Source organism: Bombus huntii, chromosome 12, assembly GCF_024542735.1.
Source record: "Bombus huntii isolate Logan2020A chromosome 12, iyBomHunt1.1, whole genome shotgun sequence".
In the NCBI taxonomy this organism is placed as follows: domain Eukaryota; kingdom Metazoa; phylum Arthropoda; class Insecta; order Hymenoptera; family Apidae; genus Bombus; species Bombus huntii.
In genome coordinates, this window is record NC_066249.1 from 6129145 (window position 1) to 6149037 (window position 19893).

General features: G+C 38.0%; 1 protein-coding gene and 2 long non-coding RNA genes across 10 annotated transcripts in view; 2 read left to right on the forward strand and 1 right to left on the reverse strand.

Moving 5' to 3' along the window:
* Positions 1-19893, forward strand: part of LOC126871786 (uncharacterized) — a 585120-nt gene that overhangs the window by 138045 nt on the left and 427182 nt on the right. The window lies entirely within an intron of this gene.
* Positions 743-12228, reverse strand: LOC126871831 (uncharacterized). Its single transcript, XR_007691770.1, has 2 exons — positions 12138-12228; positions 743-1526 (listed from the first exon to the last, which is right to left on the reverse strand). It is a non-coding gene; the product is annotated as an uncharacterized LOC126871831 (long non-coding RNA).
* On the forward strand, positions 12414-17834 carry LOC126871829 (uncharacterized). Of its 4 annotated transcripts, none has more exons than XR_007691765.1 (4): positions 12414-12807; positions 12877-13696; positions 17587-17707; positions 17789-17834. It is a non-coding gene; the product is annotated as an uncharacterized LOC126871829 (long non-coding RNA). The 4 variants fall into 4 exon arrangements; XR_007691766.1 differs by having other exon boundaries at positions 12414-12794; XR_007691767.1 differs by having other exon boundaries at positions 12420-13064; positions 13219-13696.

The following is a 19893-nucleotide window of genomic DNA, read 5'->3' on the forward strand; positions in this document are numbered from 1 at the left end:
TGTACCGCGTAATATCGCCGCGAAAGTTCAGCCGTTCGTTGCCGAACAACCGAAAAATATGCTTCCATTTCAGAGGCCACTTAATTCCAAACGAGGTGGCGACTGTTGGCCAGATGCTCGCGACACAGAGTATCTTTTCTCAGTTGATGTTCGCTCTGTTCCGGGTTCTTGCTCCTTTCGAAACTAGTGTATCGTAATACTTTGCGTGGAGTTAAAAGAAGTCCGATTTGGGAAGGCAAAGATTGGAAACTAAGTTTCGCGAACACAAGTTTCGTCCTTCTTTAAAGAGTTAGATTTTGGTAATCTCGCTTGTGCGTTCAAGTGAACAGGATGGTTTCTGTTGTTTGAAAAATAGACAGAATTAATATCGGCGACGGAGGGCACGATGGTGCTTATGTTAAACAAAAATACCGAATCTTAAATTTGGAATTTTGGATTTTGTTGGATAGGACTTCGCATTTCGAAGCCTTGAAGTGTAATGGTCGAAGAAACTTGTGAAATTCCAGGATTTTTAATTTTGTTGCAATCGTGTCTAACAATTTGAAAATCTCTCCATTTTTTTTTTTTTGAGAGCTTCCATTTTAATATATAAAATTTTTAGAAATCTACGAAACTGAACAATGCTTTCTTTGATCTTTTTCATTTCATTCTATTGTTGTTATGTATTCTCTAAAGTAGTGTAAATCTAGAGCCATACAAAATAGGAAACTATCAAAATTTTCATTTATAGACACATGCGGAATTAAATATTATAGTGTTATATTTAAATGCTGTAATATCGAACATCATTCTGCGTTATAATCATTCAGAAACCCTCTGAACCAGTACCATATTCAACGCATCTTTTCCTATTTTACAATCTTCTTTGATTTTTCTAACAACTTAAGTGCATATCTACTAAATATTTTGAAGAGTCTCGTTCCTCTCTCAGCGTAGCATCGAACATTCGATCTTTTCGCACATTTTTAGTCCACAAAATTCAATGACTCCCATCGAACAGTTAAATTCCCACCCTCACATTATCAATAAATTAATCGCTAATGAAACAGGTTCAACATTTTCAACCATCGTGCTACGAAAGTTATCCAAACTTATTTATTATTTGATTAATGGCGTTGCAAAATCCTGGCATAGAGCCGCTGCTGAATCGTTCAGTTTCCACGTTCAGCTGCTCGATTAATATATTAATATATAAGCATTAACGTTTAATGCGATTCACGGGACGAGCTGCGAGGGTGGAAACGACACTAATTCGCGTAATACGCTCGAAGCTTTTCCATCGGTTGTTCCGTTCTGATGTTTAGCGTTAAAGAGATCCAGAACGTTATTTTCACTTTTAATCCACCCCTCCCCTTAATCCAAATGCAGACTAAAGGCAACTGTTCGCTCGATGCAAAGCATGCTTTATTGCCGATGATGTTTAACCAGCGCTGCTAGTCGTCGCTGATATATCGTTTACCCTTTCACGGAAATCGCTGTGGACCCTTTTGTTCCTCCCATTAGTTCGGTCGAAGGTTGTTTAAGGTCTGTAATTAGAAAACATGGAATTATAGGAGAAATCGTTGTAATAAACGTTTCTTTGGAATAATCGCTTATTTATTTTTAATTTTAATATAGTTTCTGTTCGGAATTTTGAGTGGCCGTCCGTTTATGGCACGGACAGGCCCATTCCCTTCTTCAAGAAATTCCGAATTTCACGTCTTCCCCGAGCTGTAAACCCAATGACTCCGAGGTCAGGTCAAAACCCCGGGAAAAGTCCAGCCTGCGAAAAGTCCAGAGACGAAACCCAACGGCTGTTAGGGAGAATCAGCAACGTAGGGGGACAGTTCATCGACAGACCGTCGATTCGTACCGTGCGGCTGAAATACTCCACATCCAACAAAATCTTACCACCGCCATGTTCAGAACATCACACTTTACGTTTATACAACAAGTGCAAATACAGTGCCGGATTACTCTAACACTCGATTTTTTAAACCTCCTCCACCTTGTGCGTTAATTCATTCGAGGTACGCGATATCGACCGATCGGTTTGACCTGACCGGTTGCTCTTTAGTCGATGATTCGCAACAGTTTCCTTTGGGGGGCAAAATGAAATTTTGGTATTTTATGTATTATATGTACGCTATTTCGTGATATTGTAAACATCTGATCATGGGATAGAAACAATTTGGTATTTAATAAAATTAGGTATAATACAATATCGATTAAGATATCAGGAAATTGTGTGTAACTGACAAGTACCATGCACTTTCCAATTCTTTGTACAGTCGTGTAATAAAGATTACCTGTTAGTTTTTAAAGACAACATTAATTTTGGCAAGCTATTCTTTCTCTGTCAAAATTTATCTCGATAATCCATCGATATCAGTACATGAATCGTTAACCTACGTTAAAACTGTACGTATAATGTTGAAAATAACAACGTGTTTCGTGCTCGCCATCCATATGCAGATGCGTTAGTTATAAGAAATAGTAACTAGGAGATAATCCTAATCCAATCGATAGATTTAATCGATAGGCTTGAGATGCTTTTTTGTTTTTATCCCTAGTTTTTGTAAGCGCGTGCAATAAAGGTTTTTTTTTGGCTCAGAACGGTGCGATAAATTTATCCATTCAATACAATAATAACTATCGTGATCCTACCTCTGAGTATAGAAATAACAACATATAAACACGCGTATAATATATAATTTTTATTACATGACAAATTACATATGTAATAAAAACGATTAATTTTTCTATTCGTCGAATTATTAAACAATCTGCGTGCCGTGATAGACTTCTACATTTACCTACTACCAACGTTAATATTTTCGAGTTTTCGCAATCAATTCCTTCTCTTTCATAATTTGTCCTACTTTTTCTCGACTGTTTTCTAAAAATCGATCTCGTGAGTCGTTCGTTTGACCAAAGAAGTTCCTGTCAAGTGTTATACAGTGAGAGCTATACGAGCGGTAGTTGAACGCGAGCCATTGAGTTAACTGGCGAGATTTATCGAAGCTGGACGACCGGACGATAAAAGTACAATTAAAGCGAGGATAATATATTCTCAGCCTGGAGAAGGATGGTACACCTGTCGGATATTCTTCGTTGCGATCGGGCAAGGAGAAAACGAACCTGAAGAAAAATTAACCCAGTTACAGGGAATAATAGGGGCGACGATTCGCTACTCGCCGTTTCCCGTTAATAATCGATACTTCCCTTCGATATTCATTTTTCCATCGTCAAATGATAATCAATTTCCTTATAGCGAACGATTACATCTTATATCTTGTTACACAGTTTCTCTAATTTGGCAAAAATCTCACTTTGGAGAATGATGCTGTTGGTTTTGTTTGTTCCCCGAACGAAGTTGTATTCTAAATACAAATCTAAAACTTTATGGTAAAAGTCTAATTATGGCGATTAAATGTTTTTTTACTTACAAAAGTTACCTACAAAAGTCTCGATACGTCTCAGAGGAAAGCCATTTCTGTTTAAGAAGAACGTATACGATATCGTGTTAAAATGTACAAATTTATTTTGTCAGAGGATAAAGCAAGAATAAAACAGAATTTTTCTTGGCACAGAATTTTTAAAAGTATTAACTTCGCCGCGAAATTTCGTACAATTTCACTGCGTTAATAGAGTTTATGAAAAGTTCTATCGGTGGGTGTGTGTTAGATTTTGCAATATGGTTTTGCATAGGGAAATTCTATTTCTAATTTAATGAAATCTAGAGATTTGAAGTGCCAGTCTTGAAACATTCAGCATGAAGGATGATAAATTGTATCGTTGTTTTCTTATAATGGAAAAGACAGAAGTAAAGTCGCAAGGAATATAAGAAAATGCTTTATATTTCTGAAATGATTCAGTGGAAATATATGGCCAGCAACAAGTTTCTAAAGCAGCCGGATCCTCAAGGTATCCAACGAGGATTAAAAAGTTTTTGAGCTGATTCATGCCGTGAAATACTGCAGTGTACAAGCGATCCTGATATAGGGACAATTAATACGTGGAAAGTTTATTTTTTTCTCTCCAAATGAGCAAATAAACGAAACAAATTTCTTCGATCGAACGAGTTCTATTTCATTCTTTGAACAAATATCTCCAAAGACAAAGTCTAAAAAATTTCCAAATTGTACTTAATCATCATTAAACGTGACGACAAATTAAACGATATAACAGGCCAAACAGTAAGTTGATGAAACAGTGAAAATTTTACTGAATGAAAGAATACAAACTCTATAATATGAGTATACATCATCACAAAAAACTAAAAATACTGTCTTATACTTATTGTCAATCTGTTTTATAAATTACCTATCACAAGACAAGAAGATTTTTATTTATGCAAGACAAGTGCACTCTGTTACATTTTTAAATTGATCGTCTACAATTGCATCAACCATTACAATGCAAAAGATACTTTTGTTTTACTTATTTTACTTGTTATTCCCTTTATTTTTATTCCTTCAGCTTCGTTCCTCTCGTAGAAAAGAGACGACGCTTTCTACGAATAATATTCAGCAACGTTCATTTGGAATTTCTTGCTCGCAATTAAACGTCGCTTCAAATTTAATTACCGAAAGTATTTGACGCAACGCTTTATCAAGCACTCATTATCTTTCGAGTATAATGGAACGTCAAAATGTCCGGCAGTTTTTGAAGTCGTTTAACCAACTAGAGACGAGCAATGCGTTTGTTTATTCGACGTTGTCCGATGAAAAATCGCCGAACGACGAGGAACAGGTTACAGGCGTTGATCATCGAATTCGTGAACGACACGATGATGGCTCGAGCCATCGGCTTTCCATGAATAATGCAGGACAAACGCTTCTAATTATAAATGCTAATTGGTCGAAATGTAGCCACGTTAAACGGGACCTGGCAAATCATTACGACACTGATAAACATACGATTCTGATTTTGTGATAACAATAGCTTTTATTAATTATGGATGATGTTCGTGTTTGATCTAGTAACCTTAGGAAAATATAGGTTGCTGATTTACTAAAATCATTCGTAACAATACCATCGCAATAACCATACTACGAATTCAAGATTTTTTCTTCGAAAAATATACACGGTGCTGTCGTTCGACTATTAAAATTCAACGTTGGATAAATGCATTGAATTTGTCAAAATCGCCAATCGACGATATACTGAATTCGATCCTGTTACAAGTATATGTTATATATGTTGATATATATATATATATATATATATATATATATATATATATATATATATATATATGTGAATATATATATATATATATTCACAATCAGCGATTGCCAATCAAATTATAAAATAGAGAACATTGTTTCACCTATAGCATAAAGAGCAAAGAAATTCTTCAAACTCTCATTGTTCCTCACGTATGCCACTGTTAGAAGGTAAATAGTAAGTATCAAGAATCGAGTAATTTAAATCTAAAAATCATCATTTTATCACGTTCCAAATAACCTCGATAACTTACGCGCCCCTGTTGCAACTGATTAAAGACAAAGAGCGAAAATCAAAGTAGGAAGAGGGACCGCGGCAACGATCCCTAACCATCGACAACATTCACAGGAGAGCAGATTGACTGGTGGTGGATATCACGGAGACACGACATCATCGGGTTCGCGTTTTCCGCGAGCCATTGTTCGTTATCGATTACCGATGTCCGTCGTATTTAACCAGCGAGGCCCACAGTTTCCTCCGCGAGCACGCTATTTTCTGTTCATTGGCCGTCTTATCGCGTGCCACCCTCCCACAGCATCCTCTGTCGCTCGTTCACGGGGCACGAGAGAGCAGTCGGAACCCGCAGGTTCAAATTGTTTGCATTGTGCGGATCTCCGATGATATTAGCCATTATATTAAACTCTGAAGAGTCCGCCCGAAAGGGAGTACGACGTGAATAGCGACTCTATCGCCGCTGGCTACTGGGCAGGAGGATGGTCGCTTCCTTCCGCAGCGTCGTCCAACCTTCTTCTTGCTGCCTCCTACGGTAGCCAGACTGATTTCGATGCTTCCGTGATCGGAACCTCGCCGGGTTCTCCGTTTCGTTCGTAGGTCTCCGTTTGTTGGCGATGGAACGTATGTGTTTGCGATAAGAGCAAGTTTTGGAAACACTAACCAGGACGTTGGTTTCTTCGACTAGGAAATTATATGGTTTGGTTGAGAGAAGAGGATTTTGATATTTATTGAGATATGTATAATTTTGCGTAACTGTTCCGTTGGCAGCGTGGTATGGAAGATGGTGAGACAAAGAAAGTGCTGAGACGCGTTGCAAATGTATATCGACGAAGATCCTGGAAATCGTTTATTAAATAAATCTAAAACTATTCTAATATGAATTCTAAGTGTAACCTTAGTGTTCCTTTACTTTTATTTCGGCAATTAAGATCCACAATTCTCATCAATATTAAAACAATTAATCGAGTCAATGTGGTCTATTAACGAATTAGCAAAAATTAGTTTCGTAAGAACGAGCACGTTGGCTTGCGAGCTTCTATATTGTACTATATAATGTATGATGTAAATATTATATCATGCTTGCGAGTTTCTCAAGTTTAAAGCACAAGCGTTTGTCTATGACTTGTTTAAGATAGTGTATGATATCTTTAACGATTGTTTTTCGTTCGAAGAGGAACATTAAAAAAGGAAAGTTCTAGTATTCGTAGCTTTAAGCGAGGCTGGTGTCAATGAGACTTTTCGGAGGAATTTTAGAAAATTGATCTTCGTTATTCAGCTCATCCGGCTCTAAAAATCAGAGCTGCAGGATCAACATTCCTTGTCAAAAATCCAAATTTTCATTCATCCCAAAGCAGATATCTACAATTCACCATCCATAGACGTTTACACTCAACGTTCCATTTTACTCGGCTTTCTTCGCTCTCGTTTCACGTTCGCGCTCTTCGGAAATGTATATCGAAGAAGCTGGCGCACGCACGCACTTTTTATTCTATTTTACTCGACCATTTTCCACCCTCGAAGTACTGTTTGCGTTCACCTTAGCGAGCGTCGCCCGTCTTCCGGAAAATACGTCCTCTCTCCAAGTATCCGCATTAATTTGCAGATTGCAAATGGAATAGCGGAGTCGCACGGTACACATCGATAACGATTATTAGTCGCCTTCGGATGGTCGGAGAAGACTTCGATTCGAATATGCTAACGAGAGAACGCAACGTCGACTTCGCCCATTTGCAAAATCGAAAAATGGAAGAACTGGGTCAAAGCGTCACGGTGACAGTGTTTACGTAGCTCATAGTCCTTTGAACGTAACATATTTCGTCACGTTACGTAAATGAGGAGCCGCGACTGAACCTATAAAAGCGTCCGCGCGATTGTTGCTGTAACGGCGTTAATTTGCACGAAACTTGCTCGCGACAAACGGCCCCTCGTGTTGCGGCTTTCAGTGTTTTGAAAAGGCTCGTTATGTTTCGGATAAGAGGCGCTGGTAATTTTCAATTTGAGAGTCGATAGTTTGAGAAATCAGCTTTTAACAACGCGTTGTATATATTATACATTGACGTCGAAGAGTATTAGAACGGTTGTTTTGAAAAGATTTGATTTCATCGCAAAATCGCTATTCGTCTTCGCGGTTCATCCTGGCAATGTTATAAGACAATTCAACTGCGATTTTATTTTTTACAACTGCAACTTGCAACAACAGATTGGAAAGAGTTGCTCAACGTACAAAGCTTTCTCCTACGTTTCAAGTACCTGTTTCCCGATAACTCAAGATTCCTGTCGATTTATCCAAAACAATCGCAGTAAATGCAATCGCTGAAATCTCTCGCCCCGAGCCACAGCCGCCAATTGAACCTTCCAAACGGAAGCTACGATTGAACGGGAAAAGCCCATCCCCCTTTAAACACGGTAACATCCAAAGCTCATCTCTGAAGCACATTTTACTTGTTGCATCCGCTTCGAAAAATCGACGCTGAAAAGCGGAAGCGAATTTTCGGCCAAATACCATCCAGCCCGGCGCGTCATTAGCGCTAAGCGTTTACGTAAACTCCGATACCGGGCGAATTGTTTACGCGTTTTACGCTGGCCGGAAGTACGATGGAAAGTTGGTTCGCGATAAGCAACGTTTCGACAGCGAGCACATCCCACCCCGTCTGAAAAACGGGCACCGGCTAAACGACACAACCGTGCAAATGCGACTTTGATCGTTCTACCTTTTGATGTTCATCGTCGATATCTGACAATCTATCCGTTCCTCCATCCGGTTATCGATTATCGCCCGTGGCGCAAAATGAATACGACTATATTCGGTGACGTGGTGCGCTCTGTGTCGCGCATGCAATTTGTCGCGCGGCCGCCGCCGATTCGTTAATGGCGGCAGGAAACGCGTTATGACGCATTAACCCTTGTATTTGTCGGTACGCGTAAAACACGCAATGAAAGCAACGATCGCGAATTGCTGGTAGTATACTGATAGAGATTCGCGTTTTTCGGAAACTGTTATTGGAACGATCGTGTGATATGCAAGGGATAGCTTCAGTTTGTGTCGAGTCTTACGAATGGTATTGTAGTTGTATTCGATTCGGAGTTGGTAATTGTACGTCGTAACGAATAACGCGTTTTATGTTGTAACGGTATATTTACGATATATATATATATATATATATATATATATATATATATATATATATATATATATATATATATATATATATATATTAGGTGGTCCGAAAAGTTTCTCTCGTTTTATAAGGAAATAATGGATGCACGACATTTTTCGTTTTATATTATTTTACTGAATTACGTATGATCCATTTTGTTCTATCAAACTAACGATCACAACGTTCGACAGATTAAGTTTCATGTTTGTATAAAGATGCGTTGTTGTAAAAGACGTGTGTGTAAAAGAAAGACACTTTCCGGACAACCTAATATTTGTAATTATATTCGATGTAATGTAAGTTGTAAGTATGAAGAACGACGAAATGCGCGGAAAGATCTCGCGTAGTAGGACAAACCGATCATTTTCAAGAGATTTTATTTTATGTCTGAGGCCTAACGCGAGTATTAGGAAAATGAAAATCTGCTTTCGAATTAACGGTAAATATAATAGAATTGTTGTAATACGTAACTTCATTCCGAAACTGATACGTTATTCTAAACTCGAGTTTTATTTCAAACTATCGATTCTCTTTATTGACCGAGTCTATTTTGCTCAAAGATAGCTTAACCTATTTTTATCTCGTCGACACTTGTGTTCCCAGAGTCTACTTCAAACTCTTGTAGAATCTGTTTGAAGTATGTTACGTATCGGTTGTGCAACGTGAAAATGGATAACATGTACATCTACTGTACTCACTTGTATTTCAATTGTAGAAAGATCGACGTTATTTACGCGATACCGAAGCGAGCAAGTAATAGAGACGTGAACATTTTTGTTGCACGTTTTATGTCCTAGTTCTAGGCCACAGTATAGAGAAAATACGTACACTGGTTTATTGCGTGTTCCAAACTTATCATAATGTACTTTGTTCCGAAACTCGGCAAACATTCGCGTACCTAACATCCTCTAAAAACCAACCGCCCAACAAACCACAAAATCCTCGAACAAAAGCACCCTCTGCGTTCCAAATTCCCCCATGAAATCCGCAATCAAAAATCACGCAACAAACTCACGCACAACCATACCAGTAGCTACCAACCAGAGCCAGAAACAGAGGTCCGTGACGGGCTGGTCACAGCGACGCATCCGTCACGAGGCGTAATACATTTTTGAGAGCGGGCAATAAATCGAAAGCTGACGCGGGTCATCACAGGGCCAAGGATGTCGTCGCGAAACCCCCAGCTCGTCCCGACCGGCTTTATGGCGCACGCCAGCCAGAGGGAAACGCGTTCGACCCCGCGTTATAAATCAACCACTATGAACCCATTAGGGTGGCCATAACTCGTCGATATCTCGAGGACCGGCAGCTTATTATATCCTGCATATATAATTCGTCCAAGTGCGAGCATCCGTTCTCCAGTAGCGCGTGTTACACGTTGCGAGTAAACCGTTTTCACCGGATCTCCAACCGGTTTGATCGATCCGATTGATTGGCGAACGATCGATCTACGGTGATCGATGGCCAACGAAGCCAGCCTTCTCTACCTGTGGCCTATCGTTGCTCGACGCGTGTGCCTCGCCCGTGTAATTGGATTTAAAGATACGAACCAGCGATAAGCTTGACGAATGCTCGACCTAGACCGACACGAGGCTACGATTTGAGAATATTATTCGCAAGGGACGAGAAACGTCGATGGTTACGTTATTTCGATTATTTCTCGGGTGAATGTAGGGGTCCTGTAAGGAGATTTCTATCGTCTAAAGTCTAAAGCAAGAAACATTGGAACGTGGAGGATAGATTTGGAATAATGTGGAGCATTTGAATGAATCGCGAGGATTAAGCGAGATTAGATAAGATACTGTTGCTACCAGATATTATTTAAGTTACCTTGTTTCGGATAGTTTTAAGAGGTGCAGGTTTTGTAAGTAGGTTTTTTGTAGCCTAAGGAAATGTGATCGGTGGAAATTTTGAAAATCACGCGAGCAGATTTTACTTGTTTATCATAAAATTGGAAAGCTTGTGCAAGGGAAACCACGAATTCGTGAGAATCAAATTTTATCGTGAAAGTCACTTAAAGAAGATAGTATTACGTCATAGATTAAAATTTCACAAGCAAAGTTTAAAACCAATCTCTAGTCGAAAGATTCGGAGGAAACATGGCCGGTGGAGGTTCGAAAAAGCTGCCACGGCGTCTCTTTTCTCTCGGCCAGCCTCGTACATCACTCGATTCCTGTTCGATCCCCGTCACGATAAATCTTCGTGTTCTTCCGACGATCAGCGTTGCTGTCGACGAAGAAACTGGTTATTCGAGCCGTTAGTTTTCAAGCCTGGCCACGTTGTCGCGAGGAAAAAGGGGCGAAGCATCGCGTGAAATTCGATTACGCGGTCCGCATCGCGCATCCATCGACGACTCATCGCAACAGCATCATCGTTCCTGCTTCTGTACACGTGATAACGTACATATAGCGAGCCACGAGCCATGCTTCCGGTGAAGAAGATCCTTTGATCAAAACTCGCAGCCTTTATTACCTTGCACAATACGCCGCGACTGAATTATGCAAAATGCTCGCGAATTCGTGTTGCCTCCAGGCGTTCGTTACGTGAAAGCGATCGGAACGCGTCCTAGAGGAATTTAAAAATTTCGACGGTTGCTTGTTCCAGAGTTTTCAACTGATTGTTCCATCGCGCTCTTGGAAGTTTATTTTTTTCATTAAATTCCTTCTCAATTTCTTTCCTTTCATTTCGATAGTGAAAAGTTGTTGAAATAATAATATTTGAGAATTTTGTTCTCGCTCTCGTTAGCAGGAATAGCGGTTGTAAATTTGACGTTTAAGAAGGAACGTGTGAATAGATGTTGAGTATCAAGGAAATTACTATAATGTGTGTGGTAAGAAATATTATTAAGGCTCTATTACGCGTCTCTATTGTGCGATCGTTTAGAAAGATCGCTTCAATGTCTGACTAGCGTCTTATTCTACTCACGAGCGTTGTTCGAAAAAGGAAACAAAACAGGAGAAATAAATACTTCATTTTTGAAATTTTTCTCTCTCTCTCTCTCTCTCTGGTAGAATCTCATTACCATATAAATGAGCGAAAATGTTTCCACATTAAGTTTAGTGAATCGACAATTATATAATCTTCTTAAGCAGTCGTATCGTCAGCTTGCTAGAAGAATAATGCCGATAAGAGTAGAAAAATTTCTCAGAAAATCGGTTTGAAGTAGATAAAAAAAGTTTAGAATAGAAAATTTTTAATTATTCCACTATTTAACGGTCAAAGTATTTTCTCTCTCTGATTATTTAATTAACAAGCTTTTTTTGCAGCTGTCTAATAAAATATTATTCACGTGTATTGTTTATTATTAAAGCTGTATCGTAAGTTGTTCAAAAGCGTTCTTAAGTAACTACGACACTTTTATTCTACCAAGTGACACACTTTTCATATCAATTCCTGCAAATATCTCAGAAGCGACTATATTTAAAATACATTGTTTCTGCAGCAAACTTACAATATGCTTAACCACAATGCGCAGAAAAAGTAAAAGAGCCGGATATTATTAATTTTAACGGTATGAACTATTTTAAATATTACCTGAAGCATTTTAAATAATATATGTCAATAAACATTTCTTCCGGATAGAGCTCCTTACTAAAAGCATTTCGGTGTTCGTCTGATCAAAAAGTAAAATATCCCGCGATGTGAAACATTCCTGGGGCAATCTATACGGTCGTTTTTCGTGGAAAAACCGAGCTGGTCGAAAGGCAAACGTACTCGCCGCGAAACGTACACTCGTTCTCCTCTCGACTGCTCTATTCCCACCCTGTTTCTATTTCTCCTCGGTGAGTCTGGTTATGCAACTCGCCGATCGAAAATAGAAGAAGGTGCCGACATCGTCGACGACGCGACAACCGAGTGCGACCAGTTGATACGCCTTCTTGGAATTGCAAGGAGAATGAGACGAGTCGACTTCTTTGTCGAATCATCTTTCGTCTATTGTCTTTATGGTAGAATATAAAAAAGATATTAAAAAAAAAAAACTAGAAGCAACGCGGAAAACTGAAGGAAGGCCGAAGTAGTTTGGAAGCTGATATTTTTGGTTCGAATGGAAATTTACATTGTCTATATAATTTATATTAATATGACGAGAAATGACTTTTGACGCTCGAAATGTTACGTAGACCTGCTGACTGATAAAAGGTTTTATAGTCTGCACTTGTACATAATACAAATATAAAATTGAACGTTATGGTAGTATAAAACGGTATTAAATTTATTAGAATTTGCGATAATTTATTCTACCATTTTATTATTATTAGCTTGTTATTATTAGAATTAGGTCGATATAGATTCTTGACATCTCAGAGGGAAACTTTTCTAAATAATCAAACGATGTTAAAATCGAATGGCGTGGTTTAAAAAACGGATATGCTGACGTGTGACAAAAAAGAATGACGATGACCTTGGAATGGCTTCTAAGATGACTTTGTGCTTCTTCCATTTCTTCCATCGTCATCGAACGTATGTAAATCTTGAAATTATATGAACTTTCCCTAGTTCTCTTTTCTTTTCTCCGCTATCCATAATTCAAATATTCGTTTTACAAGTCGCCATACAAGTCGTAACTCATCGAACACCAATTTTCAACTAAATTTACCAAGATAATTTTAAGCAGACGTATTTAATATATATCGAATTCCTTTTTGGAATATTACGACAACGATGACGATAGTAACGACGATAATAGCGAAAACAATGACGCTCGAATAGGAACGGCATTAGCAACGCGTCAAGTGCATTAATTGCAAATCATTCGTCGACCGTCCATTGATGTTGCTTTAAAGCGGCGCATATTAAATCAGAAGCTCCGTTAATTATATCTTTTGCCCCGGCGCATTGTTTTCGCCCGGGATAACGTTACCTCGTTGCATTATTTCTATATAAATTGGCGCAACGATGCTTGTTCATTGGACAGCCGCGTGATTGACAGCTGTTCGAAATGTTAATAAGCGTGTACAATATGTAACAACGAGCAAATACGCTGGCCTGATGGTAGAAAATTACCAAGCGTTGGAAAAAATTCGTTGCATCACGGACTGCAGAAGATCGTCGTACAATAGACAGTGAAACGAGTATAAGAGGTACAAAGATCGGTGCGTAAATAAAGTTTATATTTCAGTTTCTATGGAGGTACGATGAAAATAAATAAACGTATATGATCATGTTTCTATTTCGATAAAAGCCAACATTAATTTTTCCCAAAATAATTGTATGTTATTTGTTGAAGCGGTCACCACTTCTAAGAAAGCTCTACATCTGGTCTTTTTTAGTTTTCTCAAGCACCGAAGCCATCGACAGCGTGTAGGCAAAAGACTGCGACGAAGACAGACCATAAACGGTAGACAGGCGACATTGGCTTCGGGGTTTTCAGTTATTTGGTAACACAGCTAGCGTGCGGATCTGCACCAGCTCAAATTGTATTCTTACTTCTAATTACACTTCTATTTAAATATATTTTCTGCCTTGCAATTTATCCACAAGTTTTCTCTGTTTACACATCGAATAATCTCAACATTGTTAATAATTACAAAAGATCCGAAACTTGTCGGATTTTCTGATACTTATTTGAGATTATTGTTTCGCTATCCATTGTTTCTCTTGTTGCATCTTTTTCGTTTTATGTAACGTATACTTTCTGAAACTTCGTAAAACGTGTCACACATACAGACATCGTAAACTTCATAAAGAGTGCTACACATACGTTAATTGCAAGAATCGTAACTGTCGACGATATCGATTGTTTTTTACATCGATGATATCAAAGCATAGAAATAATATAGATAGCGAGCTGAATTCTGGAATTAACAGATTTCGAGGTTTTATGATAAATTTGCTTGCATCGTTCTACTGCGGGAAGGGTAACGTTAAATAATTACCGACGTATCGATGCACAGAGTTAATTGTATCGAAGCTTACAATTGCGTGGATCAGTAATGAACGTTATCAAATATGTCAAATTACCGTCTCTGAAAATTTGATTAGTAAATCGTCGGACGTTTGGTATTAAATGCGCCGTTTCATAATTTGTAACGTAGCTTTATGCTAACGCGGTTTTTGTAAGCGTTGACCAACCAAATTCTCTTACGGATAATATTATTATTTTACGCGAATAAAATTTCTATCGTTTTATTGTCTGGCCGACTGCAATCAAAAATATCCTTCCCTATACGAAAACATATTTTCATACACTATATTACCATTTGCTTGTGTAATGCTGAATGAAATTTTCCATGTACTAAATTTATCGCTTCTTTTTATCCTAAAATTAGAACCATATAAAAAACTTATAAAACTTGATAAAAAAAAAAATATCCAGATTTCAAATACATTCTCAGTCGGAAATTATTTGATGGCCATAAACGTTTGTTTGCGACTCTTTTGTCCGCGTATATGGTAGATGAACGAGTCAGACGAATATCTTGACATTTAAACCGAGCAAGAACCGGAATAAAGCTAGAGTAGGCTGTGACTTTATGATTAGTTTGTGATGAAACAAACATTCCACTTCATAATCGTAAATATATATTTATACGACTATCATGAATGTCACTATCAATAAATAGTAAATGGAGAAGAGAAACAAGTACTGCAACACAATCGCTCAAGCTTCTAATACATCGTATGTCGATTATGTAAACATCTTTCTCGTGTTATCGATTAACAATCAACAACTGGCCGGATAAAAAAGCGTGTGTTTTTTCTATTAACAACAAGTAGGTACATTCTCAATTACAGAAACTTTCTTCAAAAATAGTTTCATATGTGAATACAAAAATTTTATACACAACGGGTATACTTTTGATAAGCTATCGAGTAGTAGTATGGTAAAAACATTATTTTATCTTTTCACATAATCGCCGCGAAAGGTATTAAAAGTTAAATATCGATGAACGTATATGGAAAATTAATTTCTTCTAACAATATTCTTCATTCTCTCACTTTCTCTTTGAATCGTCAAATTTTTCACTATAATACATTATCTCGCGCGTTTCCCTGATACGACAGATCCTGACAAAAATGAACTACGACCTGCTATTTTTCTCTCGATCTTCAGACGTAAATATACGCGCGCACATATAAAACAAGACCACAGGCAAGCTCGTCGCGTCAATTCACCGATTATGGCTGGCGAACCGGCCCCGCGGCGCATTAATTAATAACCCGCGATACAGAGGGGTGATCGTTATCAGTATGTACCGACACTTTTTCAGAGACACGGTTGTTACAGCGGCACGCCGTGTTTCCAGATATCGTAACGCTTGCTGATAAATAAATTTCGCCGTGGCCGCGAGCGTGTTTCGTTGAGGTACGAGCGTATTTCCCTCGTTACCGATTTTTCCTCTAACGAAAGTTCGGTTGGCGAACATTCGCTGGGATACACGAGGAATATTTTTCGCGTCGTGTAAACTCGCTCCATGAACATTTCCTCTGTACATTTCCACCGCCATCAGTGATATGCCATCTTTAATACGAGTATATTAGTAACAATAATGATTTTATTTTGCATTTAACGAAAAGGGAATAGAATTTGAGTGGACAATTGAGAATATCATTGAAAACTGAGAAATAGAGGAAAGAGTGACGTTCTTGGAAGCTAGAGTAAAGATCGAAGCGAAGGTGAACACGTGAAAGAGCGATCGTAGATCATTAAGTGTAGATTGAGATATTCTTTGGTGAATTGAAAGTAAATTCTACGAGAATTCGATAGAATACGCGAAGAATTTCGTTCTTTGAGGAGAGAAAATATCGTCTTTTATGTAGCCACGAAATAATTTTTGTGTTGTGTATTATTTATTTCATTTGGACACTTACCTTATTCTATAATCTATATAAAAAAATATATATTTTTATTATGAACGTATATATTTTTGTTATGAACGTTTTCTTTCGATTTTTATCAACTATGAAAATTTTCCACGTAATTCGTGTAACGACAAAACTATTTAGCAAAAATTAAGAAGATGTTAAAAAGAAAGAATCGCTTTTTAATAAAGTAAAATATCGAGCTTGCTCTTTCAAATTTCTCAACATTTATATAAATGTATATTCGATCATTTTTCGACTAAAATGACATTCTTCCTGTAAGGCAGAGGATCAATTTTTCACCGCGGAATCAGCAATATAACGAGACAAAGATTTCATCAACGAATCTCGATCCATCATGACCGATCAAAAATTCATCGATTTTAAATGCACCGCGGACAAAACTCGCTTCTGAAATTACACTGGTGAATTTTTTTTCCCCTTTACGATGGAAACTTCTCGTTGGTCCGGATGAGCAAAACGCGAAACGTTCCCATTCGATTCGCAAACCGACGCGATCGTAATGGCTGGCGAAGTAACGAGCAAATTTGTCGCGCGACAGGCTGACTACGTTTCGTTCCTGGTCAAGTTCGATTCTTTCAACGCCCGTGTCGATCGAACAAGACACGAGTGGGGTGCACGTAACTCCGCGTGGTTGGGAAACCAATGTTTACCGGACGGAGAAATTAAACTGAAGCTTGTGTCAATATCGTTGTCGGCTTTCGTCGCTGTTTCCGACCCGTTCACACCTGTGTCACCTTTTTCCATGCTGGCGCGTAATCGTTTTGGCCAATTCTCGCGGAAAAATTATTCCCTCGTTCGTTGAAATTTGTTCAATTCACCAATTTAAAAAATATTTTTAATTTCAACTTTAACGATACTTCGATTTCCATGTGTTTCCTTTTCTCTTTTTGTTTTTATTTATAATTTGATTCTTTGTTGTAGGTACTAAGCTGTAATCACGTAATAAAATACGTGAAACGTTGAATTTTCTTCTTTTTCTTTTCCAATCAAATTTTTGTGTCTGTAGATCCTTTCAATGTATCCTTTTGAAATTCAGAATTTTCTCTTGCACGTAGGAGTTTAATTTTTCAACGTTCATATATATACATATTATATATATATATATATATATATATATATATATATATATATATATATATAAATGTATCTTTTCTAGAATTTATACAAAAAGTGCTAGAGCAAAGTAATCAGAAAATATCTTCTCGAAGGAGATGTAATTGTACTGAAGAAAGAGCTGTGATTTGAAACAATTTCGTGGACCAGCCTGCATATTACAAGTAGGTAGACCTAATGTTCAATCACATTTAACTTTGCTATTCGCAATTTTACAAACTAAATTATAAATTTAACTGTTTCAGGACTGACTGTTTTTATCCTATAAGAAAAATGATATTTTATTGATCACGAATAATAGTAATTCATTTTCGCTAAAATCTGCAATTAGTTTCATCGGAAACAAATATATTTATCTCTCAATCAAATATCGTAGTAATTTATTTCTAGATTTGCCCATCCACATGTAATGTACATACGTGTATAACTCGTACGTGAAATGGTAAACTGTCTCCAATTATTTACTATTTTATCATACACTTTACTGATCTTTAACATTTCACTGAAAAGAGGTAACATCAACAGAAATAGAACGTAGATATACGCTTACTGAAACCACAAAATGCAAGAGAGAGAGAGAGAGAGAGAGAGATCAAACTCGACTGCGTCCATTTCGCGACGGTTAAAGAAGTTCATTGAAGAGGACATTTCTATGCGCGTGCATTCACGTTCCGATTGACGATTTCATTTTGATCCTCAAAAGCAGAAGACCTTCTGCCGGACCTTTTGGGCCTCGCTTTTCGTTTCTTCCCTTCCATTTCCATCGGGAGCTTTCCCGATTATCGGTGACCCACCACCTTTGTGCGCATCGAACGATCGGAGCACAATGGTCGTCACAATACCACTGCATCGAGCCGTAAAACCATAGACTTTTGGAAATCGTGAAACGATCCGAAACGCGACTTACGTAAGTATATTGCGATGAAATCGTACGTATCCTGTGTACGTAGTAGGAATCAGCTTCTCGATTGTCTGATCTGGAGATTTTCGATTAGCGTTGTATTTCAGAAAGGCGTAAAGAAAGCGGAAACGCGTAGAGAAATTCTTGTAAGCTTTATTAGTTGGCAGTTTAAACGTTTGAGAAAGGTATTTTTCTAGTTATAAGTATACTTTCGAATATTTGATTCTGTAAAAAAAGTTCTCTTACTATGATATTTTTTTATTGTAAAATATTACTGTAACTTGTAGTCAGTTGTATTTACTTGTACATTCCTTTGGTGGCCTTTGCGTTACGATTGCTCAGAGAGAATCCATTTTTTAAAACTTTTGTGCTAGCGATGCAAATCGTGGATAAAACGAATATCATTTGTACTTATCAAGATAACGCTACCAGATAATGTAATAACTGAATGATACCAATAGCAAGTTTGATAGCGCAACGTGGCGCTAGACGATATTCGAAGAATAATTAATTTCTTGATTAAAATCGTCGATACAGTACATTATGTATTATGTTCCTACTTGCACGTAAAACACACTGTTAACAAAACCCAGAAAATCCAGCAATCTACAATTTCATCAATTTCCCAAGACTTTATCCGAAAATAAATTTTGCTTGGAAACACTGATTTTAATCAACCAACTCGCCAACGGTACAAAATTCTTTTTAAAAACACCGTTCCGTTCACATTCGTAGGAAAATCGTAGTCGGACAAAAAGTCAAAGTTCATCTCCTTTGGTGACGTTTTCCTTCGTTACACAGCAAGAGGAACGTAACGGCCGTGTAAAAAAGAAGTCGATTAACGGGAAGGATAAATTCGTCCGCTTAAAAAATCAATCGAAGAAGAAACGGTTCGCCCCTTTTCAATTCCCCTCGCGGCTTCGTCCGTACAAAGCCGCGAAATTGCTGACGAATTACCCATTTTTCCCGCCTCTCGACGCTGCTCTCTCTGCTCGATCATACCCACACACATAGATGTGACACGCGTGCTCGTGCGTAAATCGATGCGAACAGGATAGAACGCGAAAAGGAGAAATTCCGAACGACAAAAGTGCGTTGGCGCGTGTATCGAGCGGTTCTCGAGAAAGATCGGACAAAGGGATTCGCAAGACGCGTATGAGATAAGAGGACAAAGAAGAAGACGCGAATCGTGGCGAATAATTTCAAGTAATTAAAAGTAGACCGACTGGTGAATCCAGCTTGACGAATTTCATTTCAACGCGAGCGTTGTTTGCGCGCCGCGTGCGAGCGATTCGCTTCGTAAATTCGTCGTCCTCGTGCGTGAAATTGCTAGTGGAATCCGCGCGATGATCGTCGACGTAATTTCAGACGTGAGATTTTTACGAAGGCAGATCTTACAATTTAACGCTTAACTTAACACGTTGTAAATCTTAGAAGGAAAGTATAAAG